We start from the raw sequence: 21816 nt of genomic DNA on the forward strand, positions 1-21816 counted from the left end.
TTTTGCCCCCTCTTCCCCTCCACATGGCTGGACAGCCATCATCCAGTCTGTGGTCAGACTAGGCACTGCCCTTCTAGCCCACGGGAGAGAAAAGGTTGAGCACCACTGCACTACTGACTTTAGCTGTCATGAGATAAGAATTTCTATGTATAGACTATTGGAGTTAATTGTACTGGGGATCAACAGCATATAATATTTCCTTGAGTATTCTGTTTTGGGCAAAGTTACATTTATGCTTTTGGTAATTTGAACACTTTTGGGTTTCTCCGTTAACTAAAAAATAAAAATAAAATAGGGTACAGTCTGTCCTGAGCAGTACTGAAGACAAGAGGCAGTCTAGAGTCAAAAGTATTTTTTTGCCTGTAGTTTAGGCTGTTGCTGGGGCCAAAACACTTCCCTGGCATAAGTTAGAGTAGCTCAGGGAACAGTATTGTGAGCATTCTCCCTCACAGCCCGTTCCCAGCATGTCTAGTATGTCAGGAACTACAAAGAGGAAAAAGTATAGGGGCAGTTATTCTAATCCAATGCTGCTGCTTTGTTGGAGGAATAATACCATAACTCAGGTGTGTCATGCTCCCTTGCCCCAGCCTAGGTAAGATGCAAATCATTGGGCTCCTTGTGGGATGGATATGGACTGCAGGGAGCCTTGCTGGCCACACACCTATCTATGGATATGGACTGCAGGGAGCCTTGCTGGCCACACACCTATTTTCAGTGGTGGGATGAATGACAAGGGTTAACCGCTGTGGATTCCTGAGCTGCAGGGATTAACACATTTGCTGCTTGCCCCTCTGTCACTGACACATGCCCCAGCAGGACTCCAGACACGAGAATTCAGTGGCGGCCTCCACCCCTGCTTGCCCTTCCCTTGAATTTCCATCCTCTCCAGGAGCCCCACAAGTCATACCTTTGACATGCCTGCCCTAGCCTATTACGGTTTCTTTGTAGTCTTATGTGTTGCCTCTTGAAGGCTCAAGACAAGTGTAGTGGCTTCTTAATTTGGCAGGGGAAATGCCATGTATCTGTATCCAAGAAAGCAGTTTTCCTGAACCACATCACAGGAGAGCTGCTCTTCTGGCGTGGTTCAGTAGCTGCCGAGGTGCAGCGGCATTAAGCCCAGTTTATGGAAATGAAAGTCTCCTCCGTTGCTTGCTCCAAGGGCTTATGGCTAATGGCAAGCAAAACTCAGGGGCATCCGAACCCCAAGCCTCCAGGCTTGGGCCTGCAAGTAGGATGCCCACCAAAGGTTTTGGAAACATCTGAAGCACCAGGTGCGGGTGGAGGATGGTTGCCAGCAGTAGGGCCACTTCTGGTTCTGGACACTTGGATTTGGAATTAGTTATGGCTAATTTGGCCGTGGATATAAATTAAATAATTTTAAAAAGTGTTGTTTTATATGTTAGTACAATGCTTTACATATTGGCATTATGGTGTGCAAGGGTGGGAAAGAGAGAAGCCTTCCAGACAGTTATCCAGTGTTCTGCTGTGGAGGAGAGTGCAACAACCATTGCTCACTCATGATTTGAAAGTCAGTGCTAAGAGCCAATTATTCAAATTAATACTCTTTTATTTCAGGCCTTGATTATATTATCACAAGCATTTCATGTTATTATCAGATCATCCGTAAAAGTTAAAGCATAAATATGGAATACCCATTTTCTCTGTCATGTACCAAATGCAGTGTTTTCTGTTTGTATTTTGCTAACCAGCAATGACCATTTCCAGCAATTTGGGTAGCTGAGGCTCTCTGATGTAACCATTAGTCCTACTCTTCTTTATCGACAGTTAAACTGGAATTTCTGCTTCAAATGACTCTGCCATGTTTTCATCCCTCACCAGACATAGTCTTTTTAATTTACCAGCAAGTATTATACTTTTTATTGGTTTATATGTAAGCATTGTAACATTTTCACTACAGCTTTGGATGCTGCAGCATGGGATTCTCCCACTTTGTTTCCAAAATGATATTTTACTATAGTATCTCTACCACACGTGTGCTGGTGGCATAATTGTAGCTAAGCATTCCTGTCTACATTTCTATGGATTAAACAAGCCTAAGGGCTTGGATACACAACACATTTACTGTCATGTAGTCAGCCTTTGCACTGGATCAAAAAAGGGCTACACAGATTATATAAACCCCTACGCTGGTGTAAATGTCTCAAATCGGTGTAAAAAATTAAAGTGTAAAAGAATTGTTCTAAAAATGAAGCATGTAAGTGACATGGAGTGTCTGTTTGCTTCCATTCACTTGTGAGATTAACTTTTGAATCCTTTAAGATTCCAGGAGCATAGATCGTAGGTTGGCATCATGTCCCATATTGTAGCTTGAAATACCAAGCTGTCATCTCCAACAGTGCTGTATAAGCCCTTGAAGACTGGTAAAAATTTGCCTACTTTCTTTCTTTACTTTTTTATTTGTGTGAATGAATACCAAAGGGTAGGTATGTGCAGTCATGTGGTGTAAAATGTGGCCAGCAATGAGTTTTCTTTGCCTTACTTGACCTGCCAGTATTCTGATTTGGCAACTACTGCATTCAAAAACTGGGAATCAATCAATTTACTTACTGTTAGTTTGCTAGTTATATTGGAGTAATTGTGAGCAATCTGTACATTATAGTAGCTAATTGCATATGATTGTCAGTTTCATATGTCACAATGGTGTCCAATACACAGGGTTGGTGCCTACTAATGGAGTAAAATGTTTTATAAATAGTAAAAAAATAAATTAATAACTAAATATTAATAATATATATTTGGTAAGTCTCCCATTTGGTTGCCAGGTTCAGACCTTGTAGATCTAGGCACAGTTCCATAAATTGGACCTCTGTCAGTATTTGAGTAAATTGTTTTGCTTTTCATTTTGCATTTTTTGTTGGTTTTGAGAATTGGTAGTGATATGATTTTGTTTCTGCATTTACAGTTGGCCCAGCTTTCATTTTGGAGTGTATTTAGTGAATCTTCTACTCTCCAAATATCCTATTAAAAAAGAATCAATCTTCTCTCTTTATTTGAGCCTGTCAGATTCTGGCAGACAGTACCTTACTACATTTTACTTTATTGTCATTCTCCCCACTTCGTAAAATCTGTATTATTATTGGCTATTTCTCCTTATACTATATTTTGGTAGTTTTAGCAGAAAAATCAATGGAAAGAATTTTGTTTCACTTTCCATGCCCAAATGTTGGTTTCCCAACATTTTTGGCACTGAACTATAGTTTGCAATTCTACCCACAATGCAGTGTGGATGCATAAATGTCTATCTGGTTGCTGAGTGCGGGTACATGTAGAGCATGTGCAGAGCTATGCTTTGGCTGGGCAGATATGCATCTCCAAACCTGCATACCTGGGTATAAGTTCCAAAACTGTAACCTTGCAAAGCCCAGGAGGGCCCTCTTGTGTGTTATCCAGTAGCTAAGAGGTTAGCCTGAAGACCCAGGTTCTAGACCTACTTTATCCAGATGGGTTTGGACTTTAATAACTTTGACTTCTTAGCATAGGACTCTAACTACCAGGGCACATGTCAAGCATCTCTAGTGGTTCCTTTGGAGGTGAATTAGTGCACCTCGCATTTAACAGTCATTAGATAAAATGGATAAAGAGCAATGGGGAATTTTCTACCCCCTGTGAACAGTGATCCAAGCTAAAACTGAGATCCTCCCTTCTAGAGTAGCATCCATCTCAGTAACACACACCCTCTAGTTTGTTTTTTTTCCTCCTAGCCCCATGTATTTCCCTTTCTTGGTTGCCCAGAAGGACTGCTGGAGAGGGTACTTATATAATGCCTAACCTGTGGCCTGATGAACAGAAACTTGTACCTGGAAGCCTAAGTGATAGAGGTTCAAATCTTTTCTGTGTGAAGGGGAGGTAGAATCTGATCGACTGCTTCCTGTGGTAGTGATTTAACAAGTAAAATGTTGGATTGACACAGTGGTGCCCATCCTCTGGCTGTCATTATAGTCTATAATGGTGCATATATACCCTGGCTTTGGTCATCTAACCCATGGGACATCCCATATGTCTGGAGTTTTGGTGGGTAGGAAGGGGACAGGGCAGTGGTGTGACCATTAATTGCTGCAGGTTCCAGGCCTTTTAAACCACATTAAAAAACAATTTCCGTTGGTCTGTCCCAGTGGTGCTCAACTCTGGGTGTACGGGCTGGATATATGGTGCAGGTTCCTGTGTACCAAGATCTAGCACCTGGGGCCAAGCTGGCATCATGGATTGCACCCACAGACCAACCCTATGCATTGACCTCACACTGGATCCTGCCTGCAGACCAATCTTACACCACTCATCTGGCCTGTGGGGCTAGAAGTTGCAGTACCACTGGAGTAACACACAGGATGGCCCTCTTCCTTCTTTTCTTGTGTCTAGTTATGGGGTTTTGCCAGGTACAATAGGTCTGCATTCCTGGTAGGTGCTTGAAGTGTTATAAATTAGTAGTCCATCTCCTGGAATTCTGTAAGTTATTGGCAGGACACTGATTTATTTTTAGCTTGTCGCATTATTTAATTGTTTTGGGTGTTGAATTGTACTGTGCATAAATAATCACAAGTACCTAAGAGGAAAGATGATGAACATGTTCTTTGTGCAGTGTTTTGCTCCCCACTCTGCTTTTTCTCATTCTGATTTGTCTACAATTTTAATTGTAAGCTATTTGGGATGGAGATGGTATCCATTTTTTTGAGGCATGTGACAGCTAGCAGTTTAATTTTCAGTACTATAAATGATAATAAATAATATTACTGCCTTATCTAGATTTTACATTATTCTGCCAAATTACTTTTAATTTGGGGGGGCAGGTCTGTAGAATATGTGTACCATTATATGTAGGTCCAGCAGGTGTCAGACTTTTCATCTTTTTTGGCTGCAGTGTCATGCCAGTTGCATGCAAGATGAATTGCATTAGCCCTATTGTAGCCTAATTTGAATATTCCTTAGTAAAATTATAAATTCTGCCTCATTTATTTTTTCTGTTTGGACTTAATTGTTGAAATGTAACAACTAGCTGGTGTAACTTAATTGTGTATGAGAGAGGTTAGTCACAAAATTCTTTTCAAAGGACGGTGAGTCATTTAGTCAGGCAGTCACAACTGACAATATTTATTCTTAATGATTTTCAGGTTGTTTCTACTGTAATCTTCTTGAAAAGTGCAGAACACAATTAATTGTCCTTGTGTATTTCAAATGACCTTTCTTTGCAAAAGAAGAATGTGTATGGTAAATGGGTGGAGTTTAATTTGTCTAAAATGTGCTGTTGTCTAATGCCACATTTATATTTTTTCTCACTAATTAGAATGTTTCCATATTGCAAACAGTGGTGGGTTCACCTCTAGGCAGATGGCTTACTCCATGGGAGACCTTAGAACATGCACTAGTACCAAATACAGTATTTAGTCCCTGATACAGAGTTTTACTTGTACTGCATTTCTGATGTGTAATGTGTATGTATTTATTTTTTCCTAAGAAAGTATAAAAATGATATATTTGATTTAGCAATTAAGGCAAGGGTGAAGTAACGTGCACAGAAATAATGATAATATGCACTGAAATTATTGTGCATGGTAATGTTTACTCTTTTGAACCACACTTTTTGAATTCTGAGGTCAACCCTCAAATGCAATTTACATTAAACTGTTTGAAATGATAGCTGTCTTGAATATTTTAAGAGGAGAATGCTGTGCAGTATTCTGAGTTTGCAATGGGTTAATGAAAAGTGAAAGTAGAGCACAGACCCTGCTGCTGAGGAAACATTAAGTTGCTGTCTGCAGCTGGAGTGCTTTTACGTAGGCACCTGTGGGTTTCATTGCGTTCAGTGTACAGACTGCAGTATGAGGCTGGCACTGACTGCTGACTCCAGTACGCTCCTTCACTGCTATTCTGCTTGTTTCTCTACTGTCCAGGAGACAAAATGGTGCAGTGTGTTGTGGGTTAGAAAAGAATAACCTTCAACATGATCCAGAGGTGGGTTTGTATCCCTGAATGAAAGAGGAAATTATGCAGAAAGATTAAGGGATTGGGTAGAATTTAGGATGTGTTGTGCTTTTCTGTCTGTTTCAAAATGCAGTTATGGGCGGTTGGATAGGGATATTTAATATTGCATGGATTTACATGGACTGCATGTAGAGGATTTAAAGAAATAATCAGACACGTGTGTGCATGTTTCTGTGTGTTGCGTTAAGAAATGTATAGCCTGTTTTGTAAAAACATTGATTTTCATTTTAATACTACAAAGAGAGATGTCTTTTTTTTATATCGTAAGGTAATAAAAGATGTGCATTTCCTTTTTTTTTAATGTATAACAGATACTGCAAATCTCTCTCCCTCATAATCTCTATATCTATTTCCCCATTTCTTTGCCGCCTTTATTTTTCTTGTTTTTCTTTGTTTATTTTATAATACTACCGAACATTAGTAGAAAATTCTCAGCTGAGACAGAAAATCAGGGGAATGAACGTGAGTTGACACTTCATCTTTTATTGATGACAGGAGAACACAGTTTAGTTCTTATTATAAATAAAAGGGCTTTGATTTTTAAAAGGAAAATATATATAAAAATCTGAGACATTGCACACAGCGAGGAAGAGGAATTAGGACAAGAGTCAAAGAAACCAAGGACACAGAAATGTGAAGGTTTTAATAAACTGTCTTTTGCGTTTATGCACTCAAATTAAATCTTAGTTTTTAGCTTGTATAAAGTAGATAGTTAATCCAAATAATGTTAAAAACAAAACATCAATAAAAAGTATAGTTGCAATATATTATATAATTGAGGGAACTATTCTTACTTTATCACTGTCATATTTCTGGTAAGAATCTGTTTTGTTTTGTTTTATTTTAATAAACTTAGATTTTTATTTAGCATTGGTGTCTGTGGTACCTGTGCTAGCATATTGCTGATTCACAAGCTTTGGACAGGAGATGCTATTGAACTGAGAGTGTGAAGAAAGCACTAGATCACTGGCCACAGCTGGGTGTGCTCTTGAGCGGCTGGGCTGAAATGTGTTAATATTGTAGGAAAAAAAGTCTACAGGGAAAGATTTTAAGCAATAGTGCATTGTCATATGAAGTTAATACAGAGGACATATTAGTATATGTGGTGTATAATTTTTATAATTAGGTTGTCCCTTGTCTTAAGATAAAGAATAATATGCTATGCCTGTACAATGCAACAAATACAAAAATTAAATATGTGAAGAAAATATACGGTGCCAGTACTGCATTTGCTTGATTCTTGGAGACTGTGTGTGTTTGCAACTGTTCTATATATGTAATTATTACAAAGTTTTGCAGTGAAAATCCTTTTTTTTTCCTTGGGTGAGGAAATGTAGTGTCTAGCCAGGCAGTTCAAATACTGTATTTCACAGGGCATAATTTATTTATTTCAGGGTTAGGCATGGATATTTTTTGTCAGTTCTTCTGGAATTGTAATGCATTTTTTTCATCAGTGCAATCAGTTGTTTTGTTCTTTTGTTGTACTTGCTCAATCCCCACCCATTTCTTTTATAGCGAGCATGTAGTTTCAGGCACAAAACATTAGTCTTAATATAACAGTATTGTGTAGTCTACATTTTATATGCTCGGTAGAATTTTCTGAGAAGAAGAAGGATATTTCTGTTGTGCCCCTAATGCCTGAATCATCTGGTATTACTTTTTACAGAAGCCACTCACTTGTAACTCTGACATGAAATCAAAAGCAAGGTATGAGAACTAAAGATGTTAAGAATAGTAACAGCATGCTTCCATATATACTGTACTGCTTATTAGGGATCTCCTATACTATATTCTTAGATATCTTCATGTTTCTAAAATGTTATATAACACTGATGGAGCTTTGCAGATGAAACAAAGGAATGTGATTGGTTCATTTACAAGGTACAGCAATAATGGGAACCATCCTACCTATGTGCTCCCACGTCAGTGTAAAGGAATGGTAACAGCAGAAAGGGTCTGAAGATGTTATTTTTGTTGTGTTTTAACATCAAAGTAAAGTTCAAATAGTAAAGATTGCTGCCGTTAGATGTTTCCTTTGGACTATTTAATCTCTCAGCCCAGTCACTTCCCCCTAATCAGGAAATGCCTTGTAATTTGCTTGTTAGTGCTTAAATGTAGCATTGCATTATATTCTAACATGCTACAGTGGACCAGATTATACCAGATAAATGAATTCCCCATGTACATATGATTGAAACAAAGTAAAGTTGTTAGAGAAAATCAGGATAATCACAGCTCTGTGATTTTGGAAGTATGGCATGGTGGAGAACCTTACACTGGGGACAGAAGGTTCCTGAAGAAAAACATTAGCTTTTAGCCTCCGAATTTTTAAAATTTGGCTGTAGAAACTTGTCACGTTGGACTTCAGTGACACTTTTTATTAGACCACATTGTAATTGGCATTCAAACAGCAGGATGTTGCAGTCAAAACAGGTGGAGAATTGTTTTCTGTCTGCTGCCTACTAGTGACACCCTTGAGGAGAGAGAATAATGCATGTTAGCTTTTACATATTTATTATTCATGGTTAACTGGTCTAGTGAAATACGGCCATAATTACTTGACCAAATGTATGCCTTCTTCCCTTTAATTTTAAATATTTATAAGATTAGATATACTCTGAAATGACTTATAGTTAGAACGTTCTTCTGTTTGAAATCACAGTGCTTCAACCTTTGTTTTAATACAGTGGAAAAACTACAGTGTGTGTGTGAAAATAGCATTGATAAATTAGTGGTGAATATTAAAAAAAAAGGAAAAAAAGAGAACTTGCTGAGTCAAAGCTAGTAGAGCAGAATGAAGGAGAAATGGAAAAATCAGGTAGCAGGAGCATATGTATATTCCCCATGATAAAAATCAGCCATTACTGCTTCTAAGCTGATTTTTCTAAATTATCTGATATGCTAATAGAGAAGCAGGCTGGAGACAGCTGGTTGCTAGTGTTACATGCTAAAAACAAAATGGCTGGTGGATATTAGTGCTGCAGAATTGCGCATGAGGAGCTGTCTGCAATTAAGATATTTTCATTGAAAGGGAATTAAACAAAATACAATTATTTTTCTGGCTGTTGGGCCAGATGTTATTGGAATGGAAGAGAAGAAAACAGTCTTTATGTAAGAAAATTTGCAAACAAATCCTCACTTGCTACTTAAAAACAAAGTTTTCACTTAGAATTAGAAGCTACATAAATGTTCTGCTGTGTAGTTAGGGACTGCTTTTAGTATTCCTTTAAGGTATTTTGTCAAGAAAAGCTGATCCAGGCTTAGAGCTGCTGTGCTATGTGCGAAGTAGAGCATGCAGCATGCAATTCTTTAATGCAAAGACTGCAGTGTTTTCTTTAACAACAACCACAATAACAAAAGGAAAAAACATGGCACAGACAAAAATCCTTTAAGTAGTTAAATGTTGTGTTTGTATATATTGGAAGAAGCTGTTTTGGTGAGGAAATTTCACTTTCAGACTTATAAATAATTTGAATTATTCAGGAGTTGGGAGTATCTTCACAGTGTCTCTTTAAAGTGACAGGTCAAATTGCATTAATGACTTTACATGCATTGGATTTTCTTCCTCTTGGAGAAGTCCTTCAGTTAGGGAAATGCTTGTTATGTGCCTTTTGAAAAATGTGCTTTTTCTTTGGAGAATTCACTATTGTGAATAGGTTAATAAATAGTGTGTTGCAATATTGGGTGGACTAGATGACTCAGAGGATTAGGGTCAACATGGATCTTTTCCAGTCCAAGTCTAGCTCAAGTTGACAATAATTAATTTCCACTTGATGGCCCTTGAGAGCAGGTCTGTGCTGTTATTTAGGATTGACCATGAGGATGGTCCTTAAAAAACCAAAGGCTCAACAGCTGGCCATTACCACATATATTACCTTTAGCTATACTCCAGCTAAAGGAAGACAAGTAGAGGACAGATTGATTCCTACAAGGGCTTGAGGAGAGCTCTTTCAGAATTGGTCTCCCTACTACTTGTCTCTTGTTCTGTGCTTGACTCTGATTATAGGTAATAGAAACAGGAAGTACAGTAAAGGAAGTTGGGTGGGGATGGATTTCATCTGCTGTGTCTGTCAGTGCTTGGGTGAATGGGTAGTGGACTGACTGTAGAGGATTGACTAGGAAGAAGTTTGTCCTCAAGCCTGATTCTCAGGAGAGTTTCTGGGCATAGGCCAGATTGCAGCTGAGCAGTGAGGTAAAGGGTTTTTAATTTGGATAGTTGATGTGTGAATTTGGGAGCAGCCTGAGTCAATGGTATTGACATAACTGCTATATCTGAAATAAATTGATCTTAGTCTAGCTCCTACTTCATCATTCCAGCTTAACAAAAGTTCCACTGCAGTTAGGCCTTTGTGTCTTTCTTGAGCTGATGTCAGATCTATACTCATTCATTTTTACACGTAGGAATCATCCTGTCTGTCCAATGTAGACAGCAGAGGGGCACTGTAAGCAGGTAATGGAATGTATGAGTTGCAGGTGAATGAACCTTGGAAGTTGTTATTTGTGTTTTTGTGTCCAGTGATAAGGTGGTCTGTATTGATGAAGAAGCACAGCTTTGTTGCAAGGCTTGGTGCCTCAGTAAGAATTAGAGTTAGATAGCCTGTTGCTTGAGAGATTCCATTGGAAGTTGGAAGGCTGCTTATAAGCTAGGACAGGTTTGTCCTGCATGGCTACCTGGAGACTATTGACTTTTTCCAGGAGCATTAAGAGTTCATTAATTATATGAATAAGGCATTCAAGCTCAGGGCTTAGGTGACAGCCAAAGAGATTCTGATTTCCTTTGTCCCAGGGTTGGTATTGTAACAGGTTGGAACAAAATCTGAGTCTTGCTTTGTTGTTTTGAGTGGCTACAGTTTTGGGATTGCATTTTAATTGGGCATCCCTGTTCCAGATTCTTAAAGTGTACATTCCAGTTGGTGGGATCAGAGCAGATATGGTTGTAACATAGAGCTTAGCTGTAGACAGTGGGTTTGTGGTGTGACTAAGATGAAAGCTGGTGGCATGAAGGTAGCTGTGGCAGTTGGTACCTCTCTCATCCCATTCATCGATTCATAGATTGTAAGGCCAGAAGGGACCTTGGAAGATGATTGGGTCCAGCCCCCTGCACCAAGCAGGAAAGATAACTGGGGGTCAATTGACCCATGCAAGGTGACTGTCTAGTTTCCTCTTGAAGATTTCCAGGGTAGGCGATTGCACCCCTCTGGAGGGAGCTTATTCCACAGTCTGGGCACCCTAACTGTAAATAAGTTTTTCCTAATGTTGAGCCTGAATTGAACAGTTGCTCACCAAGCCCTCGATGTGCTCCCCAAGTGTAGCGGTAAGCTGCTACCAGGTCCCCTCTCAGCCTTCTTTTCCTTGGGCTGAAGAGTCTCAGATCCCTCAGCCTTTCCTTGTATGGCTTGCTGTGTAAGACTGATCATATGTGTGCCTCTTCTTTGGGGTCTCTCAAGCTTGTCCATGTCCTTGTTAAAGTGTGGTGCCCAGAACTGGATGCAGTATTCCAGCTGCAGTCTCCCCAGTGCTGAGTAGAGCAGAAGAATCGCCCTCTTGGTTTTGCTGGAGATTGTATCGATTGCATGCCAGAGTATTATTTGCCCCACTGGCTACAGCATCGCACTACCGGCTCATATTCATACCGTGGTCTATTATTACCCACAGGTCCCTTTCATTTGCGGTGCTAGTCAATTTGGTGCCCCCAAGCCTGTAGGTGTGTTGGAAGTTGCTCGTCATAAACCACTGCTGCCCGTAGCCCTGTAGCTTTAAGGATGAGTTGTGATAATTTCAGTTATTTTTGTCCAAGGCGTGAGATCTTTGATATTGTGAAGTAGGCAGTGATCTATTTAGAAAAACATTGAAGTTTGTCCTACCATGAGTCTTACTGTGCTAATATTACAGGTGTAGGTGATGTAATCAATCTTCGTCCCATTTGTTTGGCAGACCACGTGTGCACATCAGGACTTCTCATCTTTAAATAGTTGTTTTAATACAGTTTATTTTCAGTACTGTAAACTTTTGTTTTATTCAGATTAAATTAAGGGCTGTGTGTTTAAACAAACAGGGCTTGTCAGTAATGATATAAATTATGTTAAAGGATTCAGTAAATTTCAGTTAATTCAAGAGAACAATAGTTTGCTTTGGAAAAATAAAAACTAGAGACCATTTCTTACTGTTTACACTGATAATTTTTCTGCAGAAAATTAGAATAGTAATTATTACCTTGCAGTTACTCAGTCCTATTCATTTGGTTCCTTGCTCTGATCAAGTATCCTAGGTCCATGTTGGTATTGGCAACATTCTTTAAACCTTACAATATTTAAATATTAACTAGACATTTTAACTAATAGTGTTTGGACCTTTAACTTAATATATTGTGGGCATGTGTACATGTGCATTTACTTCACAGTAAAGTTACTGCACAGTAACTTACTCCTGTGCATTGTGCCCCAGGGCACAGAATGGCTACAGGCTTTTATACCATGCAGCTGGGGGCTGCCAGAGAGCAGCCCAGCCCTGGGGGAGGGGGAGGGGCCAGTAGCCCTGGAGCTGGGCTCCAGCTGGCCCCCTAGTGGCTGGGCAGACCCAGCAGGGAGGGCCCCTGGTTACTGCACAGTAATGTGTCTACACGTGCATTACTGTGCAGTAACAATTGGGCATACATTTGCTACGTGCATCATGCCAGTAGCAAATTTATGCCCAAGTAGGTGTAAGCCTCTGTAGTTATTGCGCAGTACGGGAGTGCACGTGTAGATGTGCCCCTGTACTGCACAGTGATTTTCAGTTACTGTGCAGTAATTTACATTACTACTCAGTAAATATGTATGTGTGGACACGCCCAGTGACTATTTTAACATCTTTTGATGACAATTATAAGGAGGCTAATATCTATTTTAAAAACTCATGAATATTTAAGTATGTTACTTTTGTTTTTAACATGATATCATTTCAGATTCCAGGCACTTAGCATATGCCTTTTCTAGTCCAACAGCAATTTTATCAGGGAAGTACATCTTCAATAGGATGCCTCTTGTCCCAGGGGCTTTTAGGTAAAAAAAAAAAAATAAAAAAAATTGTATTTTCAGGTTATAATGATCTTGCATGTTATATAAGGTAACGGAACATAATTTTTTTGAAGTAATAGCAGGGTAAAACCTGTAAAAGTACTGTTTTATTAGTTATACTTTTTTGTAATATTGGTAAAAACAAAAAACCAAAATGAGATTTGGGAGAGATTTTCAACTTTTCAAACTATATATTACTCGTTGAGAATCTATTGATTGAAAGACTTGCATCTGTCATTGGTTTCTGTACTGCAAGCCTACACACAGACACACACACGCTTCAGAGGTGCAAAGACCGTCAAAAGATAAAAAAATCAGTGGAACCATTTTAAAGTTCTGAAATTAGTTTATGCTGACGTTTTATAACACTTCAGTCTTCAGTGGAGTCTACATTTATTGTCTAATACAAAGACATAGTCTATACTCTATGAAATAAAAAAAAATAGCTCTTACAATGCCAATATAATCTGTTAGTGTTGCTAAATAGTACAAGTTTTAGGTGAACAGGGCTGTAACAATTTTTCTTAGAAGCAGATGAATTATTGGTTGACCTTTAGTTGATTGTACCTTTATAATTTAGCTTTTACCATTTAGAAATATCTCTGCAGTTAACCACTTTTCAGAGGGATGGGAGACAGGGGTGTTCCACATGTCTGAGAACCAGCTAAAAAGCAATGATGAGCAGGGATCCACAGGAAAAAAAGCAGAAAATCTCAGTCTAAAAAACACAAAACCCCACGTTTTTCCACGACGTATCAAAAGATTCATGGCTCTTGTGTTAATGTTATTACATTTAAGATCTTCACAATTTTGGTAAATATCAGTTGCAATGCAGAAAGCCTTTCCGCTTATTTGTTCTGTAGTTTAAGAAAAGTGGTTTTTAAAAGGGTAGTATTCCACTACAGTTGTAAGCTAGTTACATTTTTATTTGAAGCTTAAGCAGCAGAGGTTTATACCAGTATTTCCCAGACTTCTGGTCCTTGGGGCATACCTTTTCTGGATTAGAATTAGTGGCACACTTAACTCGTACATCCAAAAAGGGGTCGCATGCGTGTGTGTGCGCGTGTTTTCGGAACACATGCTGTATTCCATTTCCCTGCCAGAGCAGATCATACCAGTGCTGAGATGTATTGTTAAAAAATGAAACAAAATATATCTTTTCTTTAAGAAAAGCATTAATCTCTGTAACAATGGTTTTCAACATTTTTAGCCTCAAGGCATCCCTCCATAACTTCTCTGAATTTTGCAGCATCCCAGTTGAAAACCACCAAGAGAGATCTAAATTCAGAAAAGATTGTGGGGGGGGCTTAATGCTAAAGAAGTTGAGAATCACTGATCTAGGTGGTACCACCTAAGGGACCTCACCCTTCTATGCCCTGCTCTTTCCGCTGTTTGCCTCTTGCCAACCCACGATCAGTATTGCAGGGGCCAAGGGTAGTTCCCACTGCTAAGGCTGCTCCTGCAGGGGCTCATGCTGGTGACCACCCCCACAGTGCCTCCTGTTGGCCCTGGGAGCATGGGAGGAGTGAAGGGGATGAGCTGGGCTGCAAAGCATGGCTCTGTCCATTTACCTGCCTGTCTGCCTGCTCATAGCAGACCATGCTTCTGGCAGGGAGCAGGGGCAGGGGGAGGGGGCTGACACAGGCTGCCTCCAAGCAGGGAAGGGGAAGGGAAGGCAGCAGCAGCAGCAGTCCGTAGAGGAGCAGCCACCACAGGTGCTGCTGGAGTAACTAGGGCAGGTACAGGGTGCTAGATGGGTGAGGAGAGCATTTACCCCCTCACACAGAGAGATCTTGCAGCACACTTCCATTGTTCTCATGGCACAGTAATGTGTTGTGGCACATTCTGGGAATCATTGGCTTATGCTTTGAACACTGCAGGTCACAGATTAAAATTCCACTGTCATCTCATGGAGTATCAGTAAATTCAAGAGTCACTTTTTCAGGGACCCTGTCTCCCAGTGTCTTGGAAGATGGGAAATTCTATCTTGCAACTATCTTTATCAGCAGTGATAGGAATGGATGTTGCTAAATGGCCCTCTGAATGATGACTGCTATTGTAGTCATTCCAGTAGTTATTGCTTTCCATATGCTGGACAGACACCAAGGATTATGCTAAAAAGTGTCTGAAGCTGAAAGAAACATATTTGGAGAAATTAATACAGGGAAATACATTTCATTATCTAGATATCATCTGATTTCCTGCTGGGAAAAGCAGCTAAACAATGTAGCACTGTTTACCAAGCATAATAGAGTGTTTTGGTATGGTAGGGCAAGGATTATGAACAAACTGTCCATTATTGGAATCAGTATGTTACAAATAGGTATTGTAATATTCTCTCTCTTTTTTTGTGTGTATGCCTAGAATAAGAAAAGGAGGAAGGAAAAATGCTTCATATATTCTGACTTAAACAGACTTTGATGCCCATTTCCATTGCTGTTTAATGACCTGAATATCTGCCTCTGTTTTGCTTAACTGGGTTAGATAAAATGTGTTGATTCTCTAGACTTTCCTTGAGAGACCCTGCAGGATGAAGAGTGACTCGGCATGTATACACAACAGAGTTGTTACATGTTTAGAATATGTTCCTGCAGCTTGATGGGAAAAATCAATGCAGTTTCTTTAATTTTATGAACAACCCTAGTCTGTGTTGACCTGATAAGATTACTGTAGTACTTACTTTTTTTTAAAGGTGATTGTGGAGATTGTTTGGGAATGGTAGAGGCACAAGAAAAGGTCCATAGTCTGTGATCCCAAGGATCTTGCATCTAAAACAGACGGATTACATTTCAGGCAAAATATATGCAGGTTTAAGACTCAGTTTGAGTTGTGCAGGTTTTGCAGATGAAATGTTTTTGCGGAAGGAGTAAAAGAAGAAAGGAGGTCATCTGATGCGCATGGAGCAAAAGCCTGTTTCAGGAGTACAGTTGTATGGAAAATGGTATGAAGACTGCAGTGGGAGAAGATTATGAAGTAGCTGGTTGGGAAGGAAGTACATTTGGTAGGCAGGAGGAGGGAAAGTAGGAGGAAATGAATGAGGAGAGGTAGACAACAACATGGTTTAACAGGGTCTTAAAGATTCATTAGATAAAAAACCACTATCAAAATTATAATAAGAAAATCTTCTCAGTAGGATCTAGATATATTTTATCAACCCTGCAGCCCAAGATTTTCTGTATTATTTGTAAAGATTTTTTGACAGCTTCAAACACGGTAAACAGATTCACAGAGATTCTAAGATAAAAAAGACTTCAGAAAATGTAAATGATGACTTGACTTAAATTCTTAATCCTTTAAAATCCACAAGCATATATAATAATACAATAAAGAACACTGTGTCATAGTTTTTGTGGACTATTTTTTTCAAATTTAAATATTCATACTTATTATGTAAATGACATTATACTCAGTTATTTTTATTCTCTTTATTATTTTGTTGTTTTTGTATATTCCACAGTTAATATATTTCTTTAAAAAATGCTTAAAATACACTTGCTCTCCCTCATGCACATGCCCTTTTACTCTTCTGTACATCTATAGAGTGTGTGTGTGTGTGTGTGTGTACACACACACACACACCCCTTGAATGGTAGATGTAGTGTGAATAAAACTTCATAAACACAGCAAAGCAGTAATGTGAAGTTAAGGTTGCTTTAACTATTTTTCTCTTACATGCATGCACAGTATACATTACTATTTAATTTATTAGATATATAAATAATAAACTTCATTAAAAACAGTGTGTGTGTGTATACAAAAATGTTTCTCCATGTATATAGTCACAAATATAATAGTTTTTGCACCTGTATTTTAAAGATGCCATTTTTTGAGGTATTTAAAGTAAAATAATTATAAATATACAGAAGAATGTATATGTTTTTCCCTATGTTGTCCAGATTATCACTATCCATTCCTACATGTATGGCATATGCATTAATTTATTAATTGAAAGATGATCTAGAATATCTATTATGCTGCATTGATTAGAACTCCATAGTTAATACTGATTTCCTTTTAGCATTTGATGTTACATTAAACAATTTTTTACGTCCTGTAAAAAAGAGAGCACATCTGCCTGAAAATTATATCATTCAGTTTTTGGTCACAGAATGTGGTTTTTTTGTTTTGTTTTTGTTTTGTTTTTTTGTTTTTAATAATTTGCAAGGAAAGTATTTAATTTGTTTGAATTAAAATTAACTAAAAATGGATTCTTTAAGAAATCTAGAATCTGTGCTGGGTTTTCTTTGATCTTAACAACAGATGCTTTAGACGTTCCCTATTAAAACTAATTGATATCCCATGTATAGCTTATATTAGAAGAATTAGTTTGTCATTAAGCTAAGTTATTAAAAGTTATTTTATCAAATTGCTTATGATTGTATAGTTTTATGGGCAGGTTTAGATCCACAGCGTGGTTAACTCTACAGAGTGGCATTATGACAAAAGGAATAATTAAACCTATCCCTATTTTTCTTGCACCTAATTTGTTTACAAAATATCTAGTGGTTATAATGACTCAATGGTACCATGGAGATTGGGCCCAGGGGTCAAGAGTTCTCATTTGTAGTTTAAGTGGTCCATTTGTGTCTCAGAGTATCAGGCTTCATGCTAACTTTAGGTATCAGTGCTTGCAAAGTTGTAGTTTCATTACATTTTGGTGTATTGGTGAGCCCTTAAAGACTAGAGAAATTGGGTTTCAGGGACCTTCCCTCCTATAAAGCAAAAGAAAAAAATAATTCCCATCTTGTTTTAGACAGCTCTGTGAGCCAACAAGTCAAATGCAAGTTAGATTCACTACTATAGTTCCCTTGTTTTCTGCTGTTACAATGTACGCATTTAAAAAAATACTTAAGGTTGATGGTATATATCTTCAGATCATTAGAAGTGCCACATAATGATGTTCTCTCTGCATTTTCAGTTTAGTTTGAAAATTTACAGATCAAAATTAGTAAAGATGGAGTGTATATTTAGGTAATTTTTTGAGGTAAGAAAATTGTTAGGATGTTATAATTATCTTTCAACCAAACACTATTAATCTAGGAATTCAAAGTTAAGGTTACAGTGAAAAATGTCAGCATAAGATAGGAAATGTAAAAATTAAGCATTCAAGCCTCTTTAACTCTGCTTCCTACCAGCGTCACAATGCGAAAAGAAAGTAAGAGAGAGAGAAAAAAATAAAGAAAATGTGGAAAGGGATTGGGGGAAACCTAATATTTTTAATGATCAGTTTAACCCAATCTGAGACAAAGGACACTGAAATGCCTCGATCATAATCATGATATTGTGGCTGGGCAGGGCAGTGTAAATTTGTTTAGGCATCTAAACAGTAGCTTTTACCTTAACATGTTTTGATTATTTTTAACATAATGCTTGCTTTTAGGATAACTATAACATCGCTATAACATTTTTTACCCTTAACCTTAGCTATTTCTTAAGAAAATGTTCATCATCTGGGATTTAGAAAAGGACACTGATTAGAATGTCATACTACTTAGGCAGTATTTACCAAGACACTCTGACATTAATACCTGATGCATTTTAATACTGAAACATCTTTATAAAATATAAGAATGACTTTAGGTTTTAAACTAGTTTCTGAAAAGTTTGTAATGCAACATTATCAATCATTGTGAATAATACTGTTTTTGAATAAATGTAAGGTGGAAATATCTTTAGGTTGTTTCAAACATCATGATTAAATATTAAAAAATCTGCAGCAAATAGTATATATTGTCACACCCATGTCTTTAATATTTTGTTATTTAAAGGACCCATATTCCATTCCATATACAGGCTTCCCTTGCTTTATGCTGTACATGCGTTCCTGGAAAACAGCTCATAACTCTAATTTGCATAAAGGGAACCCACTTCGCAATGTAAGAAATAGGGATGCGTTCCAAGACCTCGACTGTACTGACCCCCAAACCCATTTCTAACAATTTTACAAGACAATTTTGGTACTTACCAGCAGCAGACAGTACACACAAGCACAGGGTGGTGGTGAATGTTTAGTTGGTGTGAAGACAGGGTGGTGAAGGCTTCATTGATGGACCAGGGAGAGGGGTAGGAGATAAGCTAGCACAGGGGCAGGCAATTATTTCGGGTGGAGGGCCGCTTACTGAATTTTGGCAAGCCATCAAGGGCCACATGACAGGCAGCCAGGGGCAGATAAATATAAATTTTCTAAATATTTTAGGGGCCCTGCGGGCCAGATAGAAGGCCTGGCGGACCGCATGCAGCCTGCGGGCCATGTTTTGCTCACCCCTGAGCTTGCAGGATGTTTAGAAGCCATAATGGGGATGGCAACTACAGAAACACGTGTCGCAGACAATGAGCAAGGAGCACAAACCCACACAGGAGACTATATTTTGGTGCGCACCACTCCCACAACACACCGCACAAAGCAGCTGACTGCGGGCTTCCACCATGCCGATCACATAAGAGAAAATATACATTGCATATAACAAATTTTTGGTATAAAAAGGGTCATTGCATAAGAGTGAATTTTCACATACATAAGCCGCATAAAACAAGGGAAACCTGTAAACTTATTGCTTGTGTAACAAAAGTGCAGGTGAAGCACTGAAATTATAAAGTGACACTGAAAGCTTGTTTTCCGTCCTGTATGTATGTGTACGCTATAAAGCCACTTTTATATGCCAAAAATACAATGGCATATAAAAAACTACATTCAAAGTAACAATAATTTTGTCAGTTCAAACTTTCACAAGATGGGAGATGTCAGATACTGTTGGCTTGCATTTCTAGCTCACCCTTAGCCTATGTGCTCACACATAGAACACACTGTTTTATCCACAGAGCTCCCACCACATTCAGTGCACAGATGGAAAGCACTAAGAGAATAAGCAGCTGTTGAATCATTTAAATTCATTGCTCAGAATTTAGCCCCATGTTTTAAATAATGCATATTATTTAGACAGAATTATTTTCTTGTGGAATTCTGAGGCATTCATTGTAGTGCCTATACACTTTATAAACATAAATGATACTGGTTTTAGTCGTGTTGGTCTAAAATCATAGGCACACAAAACTCTTGGGATAGGGGTAATATAATTTATTAGATGAAGTAAATAGTAGCAAAAAAGAATTTAGTTTGTCTAATTAAAATATCACCTCTACCCCAAGAGTTTTGTCTGCCCAAACATAAATGAGGTGTACTTGGTAGCCGTGTTGGTCTGAGACACAAAGACATACAAAAAACTAGAACTCTTGGTTCCAAAATGATACCTTTTATTAGACCAACTGGAAAATGGCAAGAAACTTGTCCTTTTCTGCAAGCTTTCGGGATCAAAGTCCCTTCGTCAGGCTCTGGGAAAAGTGTAGATGGTACAAGATGGTAAAAAGTCCCCATAGGTAGGAAATAAACTTCATATTTGCACAGAGGGAGCTGAAGATGGAAGTCTGTCCCTCAAAAATGAAGTTTATTTCTGTTTGATTTACTGTTGATTTCAGGTTTTCTACCCAGGTCTGTAACCCTGCCCCTAATTTCTTTCATCTCTGCTTTGATTTATCAAACATAGAGGATTTTAAAGTTCTGAATTCTGAGATTAACTCACCAAAATCCTTTTTTTGGCCAAAGGGCTGTTCCATCTTTTGCCTTCTTTGTTCTACCTGTTTCGTTTCTCCCTGCAGCAGCCATCTTTGATTCTTCAGACCCTGTGAGCTATTCTAAACGAAGACTTTCCAGAAAGTTTCTTCTGGGAAAGTAGATTTTCATACAGATCCCCTTATGTGGGATGTGTGTTCTACAAATAGGTCAAATGTTTTTTGAAGAGTTAAGGTGATCAAAGATGTTTATGGATTGTACTCTCTCTCCCATGGAGGCCTAGCTTCAGGCAGCCATCTGCTCTGGTGATACCATATGACCCTCAGACTTGGAGTATTTAACATTACATAGTTTACAAAATTTACAAAAAATTAAAAAATAGTTTCATTTAGTTTAGTTGGCAGTTGTGAGTAATAAACATATTCCTGATGTATTTCAAGGCTGGGCACTCAGAAGAGGAGTAACCCACTATTTGCACCTCCTGTGAAAAGCTTGGTTTGAGTGAGTTTTACCTAGCATCATACAGGAATTCGTGGCAGTAATTAAAGATTCTGTCATAATGCATATAAACACGAAGACTGCACAGACAGCCCTAATTCTGTCATTTCCTAATGTTTGACGTCTTAACTTTGCAACCTTTAATATTGCTTTTTCATATAATTTCCCAGATTTTTAAAAAACCAAACAAAGTAACAAGTTCTGTCATATGACATCATATAACACGCACACAGTTCACCAGCAGGGTTGACACGACTAGATCTACTGCATAGAGGTCTTTCACTTTGAGTTTATGGATTAATTGGCTGTCATAATAGGTTTTTCTTTCCCGTGTGCAACAACAGCATTAGTGGGGGGTGATATGCATAGTTCATTTGTGGGTTTCACAGATATTTGCTGACAGCAAAGGAAAGGATAGACTCAATAATCTTGGGTTACATTTCAGACGGTGGAGGGGGAATTATGCTTTTGTGGTCAGGTTTTTTTTCCCCTCTTACCCAAAGCTTGACCCTTTCTGCCTAAGGTGGCCATTGGTCCTGTTTTATACCAGACCCTCCCGTTTTTAAACCCTTTGTCCCCTGTTTATTTCTAAATGAGGAACAGACTGCAAAAAGTCCTGTTTTTCTGTTGATTGGTGGAAATACATGTCAGTAATTTGTCCTTGTGATTCTGCTGGCTGTGCCTAGAGGTAGGGCAGTG

General features: G+C 38.4%; 1 protein-coding gene across 8 annotated transcripts in view; it reads left to right on the forward strand.

Annotated features, from left to right (window-relative positions):
- The window catches only part of TANC2 (tetratricopeptide repeat, ankyrin repeat and coiled-coil containing 2), a 774525-nt gene that overhangs the window by 213313 nt on the left and 539396 nt on the right, over positions 1 to 21816 (forward strand). The window contains exon 1 of one of the 8 annotated variants that reach the window (XM_025196869.1): positions 5853 to 5967. The exons of the other annotated variants lie outside the window; for them this stretch is intronic. The gene's annotated coding sequence lies outside the window, so the exon portion shown is untranslated. Of the gene's footprint in view, positions 1 to 5852; positions 5968 to 21816 lie in introns of those variants that run through there. 8 annotated transcript variants of the gene reach the window in all.

This window comes from Alligator sinensis, unplaced genomic scaffold (assembly GCF_000455745.1).
Source record: "Alligator sinensis unplaced genomic scaffold, ASM45574v1 scaffold444_1, whole genome shotgun sequence".
Lineage (NCBI taxonomy): Eukaryota > Metazoa > Chordata > Crocodylia > Alligatoridae > Alligator > Alligator sinensis.